Here is a 12,114-nt window from a genome sequence, read left to right on the forward strand (position 1 = left end):
TTTTTCTGTATAGCCTGAGTATAAGCAAAGTCTTTGAAGCTTGTAGTTGTAAAATATAAATAACAGTTTATTATATCTTTCTGAATTAATTTGAAAGCTTTCAGTCCTTTTAAAAGCTGTTCTTATTCCAAAAGAGCTGAATATAGAATCGTGTGAGGTTTGTGGAGCTGCCATGTACACAATTTCCTGAAAAGCCCTGGATCAAAGGGAATTGAGGTCCAAACACCAGCACTGCCTGAGGATTGTGTAGCAGTGTGCCAATCTTTGTGGCGTCTCTGGAGTGGCTTTTAAGATTGAATGAATCTGTCTTTGATAAACACTAATAACTATCTTGGGTTTTTTGTTATTGCAGGCAGGGGTCTGTGTTTATTTAATTTCAGAAATGAATTTGGGGAATCTTGTGTGTATGTATGTGTGTGTGTGTGTGTGTGTGTGTATATATATATATATATTGCATAAAGTAAAAAATATAATTTTTTTAAAATTTAGATAGTTTAAATTTTTTGTGCATTTTGACATTATTTTCATTATTTTCAAAATTCTCATTATTACATGCAAAAATATCATTACTGTAATTATATCCACTTACCTGTCAGCTGTTTTTGTAATAAAATAAGTATAAATTAAATTAAAGACAACAAAAAATGCCCCTAGTTTTATATAATATAAATGATAATATAAACAGTAAATACATTGTATAAATGTGACCCTGGACTACAAAACCAGTCATAAGGGTCAATTTTTTGAAATTGAGATTTATACATCATCTGAAAGCTTTTCATTGATGTATGGTTTGTTAGGATATGACAATATTTGGCCAAGATACAACTATTTGAAAATCTGGAATCTGAGTGTGCAAAAAAATCCAAATATTGAGAAAATCGCATTTAAAGTTGTCCAAATGAAGTCCTTAGCAATTCATATCCACTCACAAAAATACATTTTTGATATATTTACTGTAGAAAATTTACAAAATATCTTCATGTAACATGATTTTTACTTAACATCCTAATGATTTTTGGCATAAAAGAAAAATCGATCATTTTGACCCATACAATGTATTGTTGGCTATTGCTACAAATATACCTGTGCGACTTATGGCTGGTTTTGTGTTTTGTCCAGGGTCACAAATGTATAAATACAAATGTTTTTTTGTTTTTTTTCACATTACAATGATGAGAAAAAGGGTGTGGGGTAAATGTGATGTTTTTTGTAATGAAAATAATTTGACAATGCATACATAACATAAAAAATATTAATTCATATTTAATAAAAACTTTGAATAATATAATTATTAAATTTAAAAATTCATTTTCTTTCATTTGCTTCATTTTCTTATAAATTACAATTTCTTACAAAATTATAAAATATTTTCTTTTTATTTTGAGGTAAAATGTAAAAAAAGGTTTGCTTTGAGACTAGAAACTTTTTTTAAACAACAACAATAAAGAATCTCCTCCTAAATCAACCTTTTTTTTCTTGCAAACACAGATTTGTTTAATGTCACATCTTAGAACAGCAATGCTAATGTGGAGTCAGTATTTGCCTTTAATATTTAAATAAATATGACTTAAACATGGAGCCATTCTGGATCAGCCTTCTCGCTCTAGAAGTGTTTGCAGAAGGGGCCCTTGGCTGTTTTTTTGCCGCCCATGCAAAGAGCAGTGATTGGCTGATGTGTAACACTTTGACCTTGGGGTCAGCCATCTAACTGTCAGACGTCACTGGAAGGAATTTTGGGGATGTGTCTGGAAGACAAAGCCAGCACACATCTATCCTGTCCCTAAGTCCCTGGATTGTGTGTGTAGGCGTGCAGCACATATCAGTGCATTCAGAGCTGTTGTGCGTGGCATAAGAATTAATTTGTATAATTTAGAAGCAAAATAACAGACAGTTGATTCATGGAAATGATTAGTTTTGATGTCAAAGAAACATTTTGTGAGCACATTCTTGGGTAAAGTTGACAGGTACAGTACCTACTGAAGTGGATACAATAAGGTTTTCTTCCCTGTTGGTGGCAACATTTCCAAATGAATCACAATCAACAGCTTCAATATCTATAACGTATAGTCTACTGTACCATTATATATAGCTTATTTTTTTCCATCAAAAAATTATCATCAGCTAGTTAATATTTTTCTGAATGCCGGACTGCCTCAGGTCGAGTCAGCCATATTGGAGCGAGCGATTCAGAACTGCAGCAGCCAGTGTTGGGAAGCCTGATTCATTTACCGTATCGGTTCGTTTGGCCGGTTCGTTTCAATGAACCGATTCACTGATTCTTTTAAGTCATCGTTCCAAAGAGTTTACAGAAGTGAACTACTAACTAAACGCATATTTAGTTAAATTCGCTGCATATCGCTATATTTTCGATTAAGTTTATACAAAAGTGTGTGTGTGTTGTATGTAAGTGTTAAATATAGTTTGCATTTGATGCTTTCACTCGAGATAATGTTTCAATGCCCCCCCCCCCCCCCCTTTTTTTTTTTTTTTTTTTTACAGATAAATGTTCCTACCTGTCACACATGTAGCCTACCGTTGTTTATATTTATCATGTCACTCACATACATTTTAATTTACATTTTAATTTTTAATTGTCTTCCTTGAAGTCTACTCATTTTCAAACTCTTTGCGAGTCGGTTCTAAAGAATGATTAAAAAGAGTCGGTCCAGCATAATGATTCATTCTCGAATCGGTCATCACTAGCAGCAGCGAGAGAGAGCAAGAGGGAGGATTCCGGCTTCAGATCCACTACAGACCCCACGGAGCCTGGACGGACCCACAAACAGCGTTAACACGGGATACTAACCAAAGCTAAACATTACAGGGTGTTTATCAAGAGGGCGCGTTTTTGGAGACATTCGATGAAAAGAATACGGTAAATATTGGTCCTTGTTAAGAATGCACATTTTATATTTGCTATAATAATTGCAATAAGTGTGTTAGCCTGGTAGCATAGCGTGAGGGGCTCGTATCTGCACTTGGACCTGGAGAGTGGGCTTTCCTGGGCCAATCTGACATGTTGTGTTGCGTTAGATTGTAAATGCGAGGCGTGTTATTGTATTGCAGCGTGCTTAGGATTCTCGTATCATTATGAAATTGCTGATAAAAGTCAGCTGTGCACGGTTTTGCAGGACAAAGTGCTCCTGGCAATGCGAAAGAGACCATACCCAGTAATTTCAAGCCATTCCAAATGTTTTATTCCTCACGGAAAATGCGTCGTGTCGCATTTAACACCATTCTGCATGTTTAATAACCCGGTGTAAATATGACTTGATCGCTGTTGGTTTGTTATCTTGAGTTAAGTGTGTTGTATTAGGAGCTGTGTATTGTTGTCAGACTGTTTCTGTTCACATGGTGAACTGAAAACAATAACAAAAGACAAACAATGCAACCAGTTTAGTGCGAAGGCAAGCTTTATTATAGCGTTGCCCTATGATGCTTTCCACCAATATTATGTATGAAGTGCATGTATTTTCACTTATTGACTAGTTCTGGCAATATGCAGTAATTTCGCTTTTTTGGGTAGGCTAGTCACCTGCTTCATGTAGCCTAGTATTTCGGATACATGGTTTAATATTCTGGGAGTTTGGTTCAATTCAATTTAATTATTAATTTAATGAAATAGAAGAAAAAAAAAAATCATTGGCAAAGCAACAATAATTAGTAAGAAGAAGATATCTGTTCACAATCATATCACATTATTGATCTGTTTATCAAAGTTTTATTCTTTATTAGTCTTATTCTTTTTTTTTAATGCTGATTTGTCTTAGAAATTCGTGAACGAATCGTTCTTTTGAGGCGGTTCTTTCCATTGAATCCGTTGAACCGCCTCGCACAACTTTTCTGAACGATTCGTTCACGAATCAGACTGATTTTTTTTTTTTTTAAATCAACATATAGGCCTGTACGAAACCAAGTCGGTTTAAAAATACAATTTGATCAAAACGTGTGGAATCTAAATAACGTAAATCATCTTGATGACATAAAAAAATTATGATTCAAAACCGGTTGATTGGAACGAACTGTTCGATAGAACCGATTCACGGAAATGAGTCACTAGTGAGTGCTCTTCACCTGCTTGTTATGGATGTTGACCAATCAGAGCAGTGTTATGTAGTGGGCGGGGCTTCTATAGGCGTGTGTATGTGTGGGCATCAGGAGCCTTTGCAGGTATTCTCTAACGTTACGTCATTAGCACAGGTAAGGAGCACTGAGGAATGAGCCTGGAAAAATACATGGAAAATACATCATGCAGTTCTGGAGTTTTCTAAGTTGTGCTAGTGCAGGTACGTTTGTCTTTGTTATAGTGCTGACATTAATCACAGGGGCATTGTGTAATGGTAATCATTCATTATTTACAAGCTGCTCCAAGACAGGAAGAGAGTTTCTAACAGGCAGCTTAGGGTCGGAAGCTTCTGACACACACACACACACACACACATATATAAAACCCATCCAGGTGAAGCATCTCATTTGAAAACATTGCTTTGCGTACTCGCATATGGGATCATCTATAAAACAAAGGGCATTTTTTTCTGCTTCAGGGTGGAGTAGGGTTACCTCAAGCCATATTTCATATTTCCAATTCAAATGTGATCGGAAGAACTCCAGGAGGCTTGGCTTGGTGTAGTGCTGTGCTTAAGGCTACGTTTTTATATGGTGGTGTATTTTCAGTCAGCCTCGAGATTTGTCCTAAAATACTAAATAAAATTGGTGTGCCTGTGTGTATGGCCATTTTCACTTTTATTGCTTAATGTACACGATTCTGCAAATGTTTTAAAGAATGTTTTGGTTCATTATTTAGGTTTAGGTAGTGATAGGTTAGTGTCTTTAGCTTGTTTTGGTCTTTTACATGGTGGTTTAATGTTGTTTATCTGTGTAATAGGTTTTTTTTGTTAGGTTTTGTTTTCAAATGTTGTTCGCATATGTAGGTTATCTGTAATGTATTGCAACATTTGTTTAGAACAAATTCCTGTGTATTTGACAAGTCTCAACATAGCTTTAGTCCGCTGCAGGTATTGGAATGATCCACCAGGCAGGCACAGCGAATGTTGCTTATACATTAAATCACCACTGATATAAGTCTTTGAAAACTATACTGTTGATGTTTAAGAGTTTACATCATTCTCAGTAACCTTACAGTCAACTTGCTTTGAAAAATAAAGACACCATTAAAGGGATTTTACGGGTTCAGTACAAGTTTAGTTCAGTTGACAAAAAATAGACTTGTCCCTCTATTTTTTTTTTTTTTTTTTTTTTTTAAATTTCAAAACCAAGGTTGAGGCACTTACAATGGAAGTGAATAGGGGGGATTTTTGGCAGTCTTAAAAGCAGATTATGTTTTATTTGAGCTGTAAAGCTGTTGTGTCATGGCAACAAAGTTGTAACACTGAACATAACTTAACAGAGAAAAGGTTAATAAGCAATTTTTAAAACTAAAATCATGTTAACATGTATTTTGTTTACATCTTGTGTCTATAATACTGTTTCACAAATTGGCTCCATTCACTTCTATTGGAAGTGCTTCACGGTAACCTATATTTTCATCTCTTTAAAAGAAAATGAAGGACAAGTTGAAATTATTTTTTATGGTAATCAACATTATTCCACAAATGAGCTTAAAGGGTTAGTTTACCCAAAAAAATGAAATTTCTGTCATTCATTACTCACCCTCATGTCGTTCCACACCCGTAAGACCTTCGTTCATCTTCAGAACACAAATTAAGATATTTTTGATGAAATCTGAGTTTTTTTTTTTTATCCTCAATTGAAAGCAACAAAATTACCACATTCAAAGTCTAGAAAAGTAGTAAAAATAACGTTAAAATAGTCAACGTGACTACAGTGGTTCAATCTTAATATTATGAAGCGACGAGGATACTTTTTGTGCGCAAAAACAAAACAAAAATAACGACTTTATTCAACAAATTTGTCTCTCCCCTGTCATTCTCATGTCATTACGTCCAGCGCTTCTGTGTTCTACATCAGAACGCCGGCTCTGTATTGGCCGGCTCCTGCATCAGCATCACACGCATGCGTCGTGCTGCTCACGCAAAGAGCTTCCGCCAATACTGAGCCGCCGTTCGGACGTAACATGGAAGCGCTGCAACATAAATAATGTAAGAGAATGACAGGGGAGAGGCGAAATTGTTTTGTTTTTGCACACAAAAAGTATCCTCGTCGCTTCATAATATTAAGGTTGAACCACTGTAGTCACATGGATTGTTTTAACGATGTTTTAACTACTTTTCTGTACCTTGAATGTGGTAATTTCATTGCTTTCTATTGAGGATGAAAAACCTCTTGGATTTAATCAAAAATGTCTTAATTTGTGTTCCGAAGATTACAGAAATTTCATTTTGGGGTGAACTAACCCACAAGACTTTTGTTCATCTTCGGAACACAAATTAAGATATTTTTGATGACTGAATTCTGTCAGGTTTTCCTTCCAGACTTCCGGAAGCTCAAAATGAAGCTCAAACATGCTATGTAACCAATGAGGTTCATTCTTGTGTGTTACGCAGCATGTTTGAGCTTCATTTTGGGGTGAACTAACCCTTTAACTTATACTGAACCTAGAATATTTTTTTAAATACACTACCATTATAAATTTTGGGATCGGTCGTTTTTTTTTTTTTTGTTTGTTTGTTTTTTTTTCCGTTTTTAAAGAAATTAATTATTTTGTTCTTACATGACAGTAAAAAACTTTTACATTATTATAAAAAATTATATTTCAAATAAATGCTGTCCTTTTGAATGTTTTATTCATCAAAGGATTCTGAAAAAAGTGCTAAAAAATAAAAATATTAAGCAGTACAATTGTTTTCAACATTGATTTCTGAGTAATGGCTGCTGAAATTCAACTTAGTTATCACAGGAGCAATTAAAATATATTAAAATAGAAAAGTTAAAATTGTTAAATAATATACATTTTGTATAACATACAAACAATATACACATTGTATAATATACAAAATTGTTTTACAATATACATGTTTTTACTGTATTTTGATCAAATAAATGCAGCCTTTTTGAGCATAAGACACTTTCAAAAACATTTAAAAAATCTTACTGATCTCAAACTTTTGAATGTGTAGTTATAGAATACTTCTATATGTTTTTTATATTCATTCAGTAACTGAACTCTAATGACCTCATATGGTTTGTCTGATATTGTACAAACCCGATTCCAAAAAAGTTGGGACACTGTACAAATTGTAAAAAAAAAAAGGAATGCAATGATGTGGAAATTTCAAATTTCAATATTTTATTCAGAATACAACATAGATGACATATCAAATGTTTAAACTGAGAAAATGTATCATTTTAAGGGAAAAATAAGTTGATTTTAAATTTCATGGTATAAACTAATCTCAAAAAAGTTGGGACAAGGCCATGTTTACCACTGTGTGGCATCCCCTCTTCTTTTTATAACAGTCTGCAAACGTCTGGGGACTGAGGAGACAAGTTGCTCAAGTTTAGGAATAGGAATGTTGTCCCATTCTTGTCTAATACAGGCTTCTAGTTGCTCAACTGTCTTAGGTCTTCTTTGTCGCATCTTCCTCCTTTATGATGCGCCAAATGTTTTCTATGGGTGAAAGATCTGGACTGCAGACTGGCCATTTCAGTACCCGGATCCTTCTTCTATGCAGCCATGATGTTGCAATTGATGCAGTATGTGGTCTGGCATTGTCATGTTGGAAAATGCAAGGTCTCCCCTGAAAGAGACGACGTCTGGATGGGAGCATATGTTGTTCTAGAACTTGGATATACCTTTCAGCATTGATGGTGCCTTTCCAGATGTGTAAGCTGCCCATGCCACACGCACTCATGCAACCCCATACCATCAGAGATGCAGGCTTCTGAACTGAGCACTGATAACAACTTGGTTGTCCTTGTCCTCTTTAGTCCGGATGACATGGCGTCTCAGTTTTCCAAAAAGAACTTCAAATTTTGATTCGTCTGACCACAGAACAGGACTAAGGGCCCGAAGATCACGGGCATCCAGTATGGTTTTCCGGCCTTGACCCTTACGCACAGAGATTGTTCCAGATTCTCTGAATCTTTGGATGATATTATGCACTGTAGATGATGATAACTTCAAACTCTTTGCAGTTTTTCTCTGAGAAACTCCTTTCTGATATTGCTCCACTATTTTTCACCACAGCATTGGGGGAATTGGTGATCCTCTGCCCATCTTGACTTCTGAGAGACACTGCCACTCTGAGAGGCTCTTTTTATACCCAATCATGTTGCCAATTGACCTAATAAGTTGCAAATTGGTCCTCCAGCTGTTCCTTATATGTACATTTAACTTTTCCGGCCTCTTATTGCTACCTGTCCCAACTTTTTTGGAATGTGTAGCTCTCATGAAATCCAAAATGAGCCAATATTTGGCATGACATTTCAAAATGTCTCACTTTCAACATTTGATATGTTATCTATATTCTATTGTGAATAAAATATAAGTTTATGAGATTTGTAAATTATTGCATTCCTTTTTTATTCACAATTTGTACAGTGTCCCAACTTTTTTGGAATCGGGTTTGTAGATGGCTATTTAAACAGCACCTTTGATTTATTAGTGTTGAATCATGTGTGCTGTTTGTCTCTATTGTGTCGCCTTCAATGTTTACTCAAATCTTTGTTTCACTGTCAGTCTTGTAATCTGATATTGATCGATGAGCGTTGACTCAGTGATGGCTTCCATGTTTTGCCTGCATGGGTGAATATTTGTATGTTACCATGACTCTGTCTAGAAGTGCAAAAAGAAAATTTGGTAAAGAAGATCTAGTTTCTCCTACCTGAAATGCAGCTCAACCAGAGCTTTGGAATTGTCAGGTGTATATTATTAAGCCAGGAGATGAGTGGAATGTGGATTTATTCGGCTCAGCCAGGCCTCAGGGTCTGTCTCCTCTGGGCTATTCATTAAGGGAATTATCCTGGGCTGCTTTTAGGCCGTAGTGTGACATGGTGACATTTTTCCCTGTTATTATTACTATTGATTGGCAGAGGTCTGCGCTCCTAACTGTTTTAGAACAGCTGAGGGTTTCATTCTGTTATATTACAGAGTGACAGGGGTCAACGCATATAGCAGCGATGAGACATTTCTGTCAGATGGATTTCTTTTTAATGGTGATTTTTACTTTTCAGGGAATATAGTTTTTGGGAGATACTGTTCTTATCACATCATCCAGTGGGGGGTGTTCTGTGGTAGCCAACAGAAGATATTTTGAAAAATGTGGTGTCTTTTGAGTCCAAACAATAAAAGTCAATGGAATCACTATGAACAAAAACATTCTTCAAAATACCACCGAATGTTCAAGACACATTCCTGTTTACACTTGGTGTTTTAATCCTTTGATCTTTTCAGATCTTTTGATCTAATGGACGAAATAAGCTCATGCAGTTTACATATGAGCGCGAAAGGAGATGACTGAAAACATACGGAAAGCAGCTGCTTTTGTTTCTGCTCTGATCAGGAATGGTGAGAGAACATTGTGCTTGGTATGTTTTTCACCTTCAAATCAAACTTAGGTATTCAGCTGAAAAATTCAAATCCTGTCTGGCTAGTGTGCTTCCCATAATGTTTACGCATTAGGTCAGTAGCTGGTCTTTTGTTGTTGTTTGAACGCATTCGACCACATGAGTGTCTACACTACTAAAGCAATCCAGTCGAATGTGTTTTCAACTACCTCTGAAGGTGGTCAAAAGTGGACAAGCTCAAAACGTTTTCGACCCCGTTTACACCTGTATTTGGCATCGACAACTTGTGATCTGACTGATGAAAATGCTTCTTAATACCAGGTATAAATGGGGCTTAATTAAACTCCTCTTACCCATATCTGTACCTTAAAGAGATAGTTCACTCAAAAATGAAAATAATCCCATGATTTACTCACCCTCAAGCCATCCTAGGTGTATATGACTATCTTCTTTCAGACGAACACAATCCGAGATATATTTAAAAATATATGGTAGGCCAAATTCTGAAGACAGAAAAAATGCATCCATCCATAAAAAAAAAAGTAATCCATATGTCTCAGAAGGGTTAATAAAGGCCTTTTGAAGTGAAGGGATGAGTTTTTGTAAGAAAAATACCCATATTTAAAACTTTATAAATTCAAATAATGAGCTTCCGGCGGACGGCTGTACGTATACTGCACACGTCAATTTGGGCGGAAGAGCAACCTAAAGTGATGACGCACGCAGAGGCACAAAGGAGAGAGCAAAACAAAACACTGGTTTTAAATATGGATATTTTCCTTACAAAAATGCATCCCTTCGCTTCAAAAGCCCTTTATTAACTCGGGAGTTGTATGGATTCATTTTTTTTTTTTATGGATGGATGCATTTTTTTCTGTCTTCAGAATTTGGCCTACCATTCACAACCATTATAAACCTTGGAAGACTAAGGATATTTTTAAATATATATCTCGGATTGTGTTGTGGGCTTGAGGGTGAGTAAATCATGGAATAATTTTCATTTTTGCGTGAACTATCCCTTTTAAAACTGGTCTCAATTCAGCCTCTGTCAGTCAGCACCAACGTGATGAGTCTTCATGGCAGTGTCACAGTGGTGTGACTGCTGAGAGGAAAGATAAGAGGTTAAGAAACAGGTGAATTTGTGTGCTGTAAGCAGAGGGGGGCTTTGAGAAGGGTTTGCACTGATGGATGTCTTTTGTAGATGCTGTTGAGAGGGGTCAATCCTCTCCTCGCTGTCTCTCACCTTTTCCCTTGTGGGTTACAAGCCCTCTTCTCCTCTGCCCTGAGTGAAACACACACATCTCTCTCTGTTATGTTTTTGACTCTATTTGTACTTGCTTTCAAGAAAACGGAAGGGATGCACAATAATAAAATTCTGACTAATAATTATTTTGATGTTATGGCTGATAAATGGCATGGCAGATATTAAAATGTAATACTTTTTTGTCTAAATAAATTAACAACTAAAATTAATTGTTTTTTAATTGTACGAGTGAATTTAGACATCAGAAAATTATAAAGTACAGTATGAAAATTTATAATCAATTTGAGATTTGCTGAGCATTACATTTAACAGTGTTATTAAATTATTAGTGTTTTTTTTTTTTTTTTTTTAATTTTAAATTACAAATAGAGGAACTGAGTATGCACAATTAAATATTCAATACTGAGTGATACCAAAAAACTACAGAAATCTTAAATATCAGTTGTCATCCGATGTGGTACAGATATACAGTATGTTGTGCATTCCTCAAAATCTTCCAAGGCAACTTCCTGTTTGCATTCTTCCATACGTTGGAAAAGATATAAAGTTTGATTGAGGTTTTTAACATTTAGAAAGATATTTTCCGTTTTACGCTCTGTCATCATGACAGTAATCTTTAGCCTATTTCTTATCTTAGTTTTCACTTTATTTCCTAGATTTATTCTTTGTATAAAATGCACTGGGTGTCATAATAACTTGGCATCAGTGTTTCATAATAACAACTGATGTTCTCAGAAAACTTGTGCAAGATCATTTGGCTGTTATTCAATAAGCAATAAAGTCATCATTAAGATATTGGCTGTCATCCTTTTTTTTAGTTTTGAGTTTTATTTTTTGTTGGAAAATCCAGATAAAACCAGCTTCTCATGGTAGCTAGAGTTTCTGGTCCAAACTTGTCATTTATGGTCCAAGTTGGTGTAGATAGTTGGTATGACTGGAGGTTGATTAGTTAGACCACCTTGTTCCATCAAAGAACCAGCTGCCATATTCCAAAAATCTGTTTAAGATGGTAAGACATGTTTTTTTGTCTTATATTTATTTGTAGAGACATTTTCTGTTATATTCCTTTTTGAAAACATTGCTGTACCATGACTGGCAGTTTTTGCAATTGAACACTTTCTCGGGCTGGTGTGATGAATCAATCAGGAGATTATGTGAGCGATAACATCTCAGCCTCTTCTCCTGCTCTCACTCTGACAAATACATGTCAGTCTTACAGTCAGGCCTGGAGCTACAGCGCAGCCTATCACAATAGACAAATGCTATATGGGTGTGTTCATTTATGACAATTTACTGATCTTCTCTGTTCTCAATGAATGATGGCTTCAGTGTTTGTTTCTCTGAACTGTCTATTTTTTACA

The 12,114-nt window shown here is 35.5% G+C and overlaps 1 protein-coding gene across 9 annotated transcripts in view; it reads left to right on the forward strand.

The window, feature by feature from the left end:
* The first annotated feature begins 2,709 nt into the window (after positions 1-2,709).
* ptk2ab (protein tyrosine kinase 2ab) overlaps positions 2,710-12,114 on the forward strand; it is a 71,239-nt gene continuing 61,834 nt past the window's right edge. For 4 of the 9 annotated variants that reach the window (XM_051865384.1, XM_051865387.1, XM_051865385.1 and 1 more), the window contains exon 1: positions 2,710-2,878. The gene's annotated coding sequence lies outside the window, so the exon portion shown is untranslated. Of the gene's footprint in view, positions 2,879-4,266; positions 4,290-12,114 lie in introns of those variants that run through there. The other 5 variants (XM_051865390.1, XM_051865392.1, XM_051865391.1 and 2 more) reach the window with 2 other exon arrangements.

Source organism: Ctenopharyngodon idella, chromosome 16 (genome assembly GCF_019924925.1).
Source record: "Ctenopharyngodon idella isolate HZGC_01 chromosome 16, HZGC01, whole genome shotgun sequence".
In the NCBI taxonomy this organism is placed as follows: domain Eukaryota; kingdom Metazoa; phylum Chordata; class Actinopteri; order Cypriniformes; family Xenocyprididae; genus Ctenopharyngodon; species Ctenopharyngodon idella.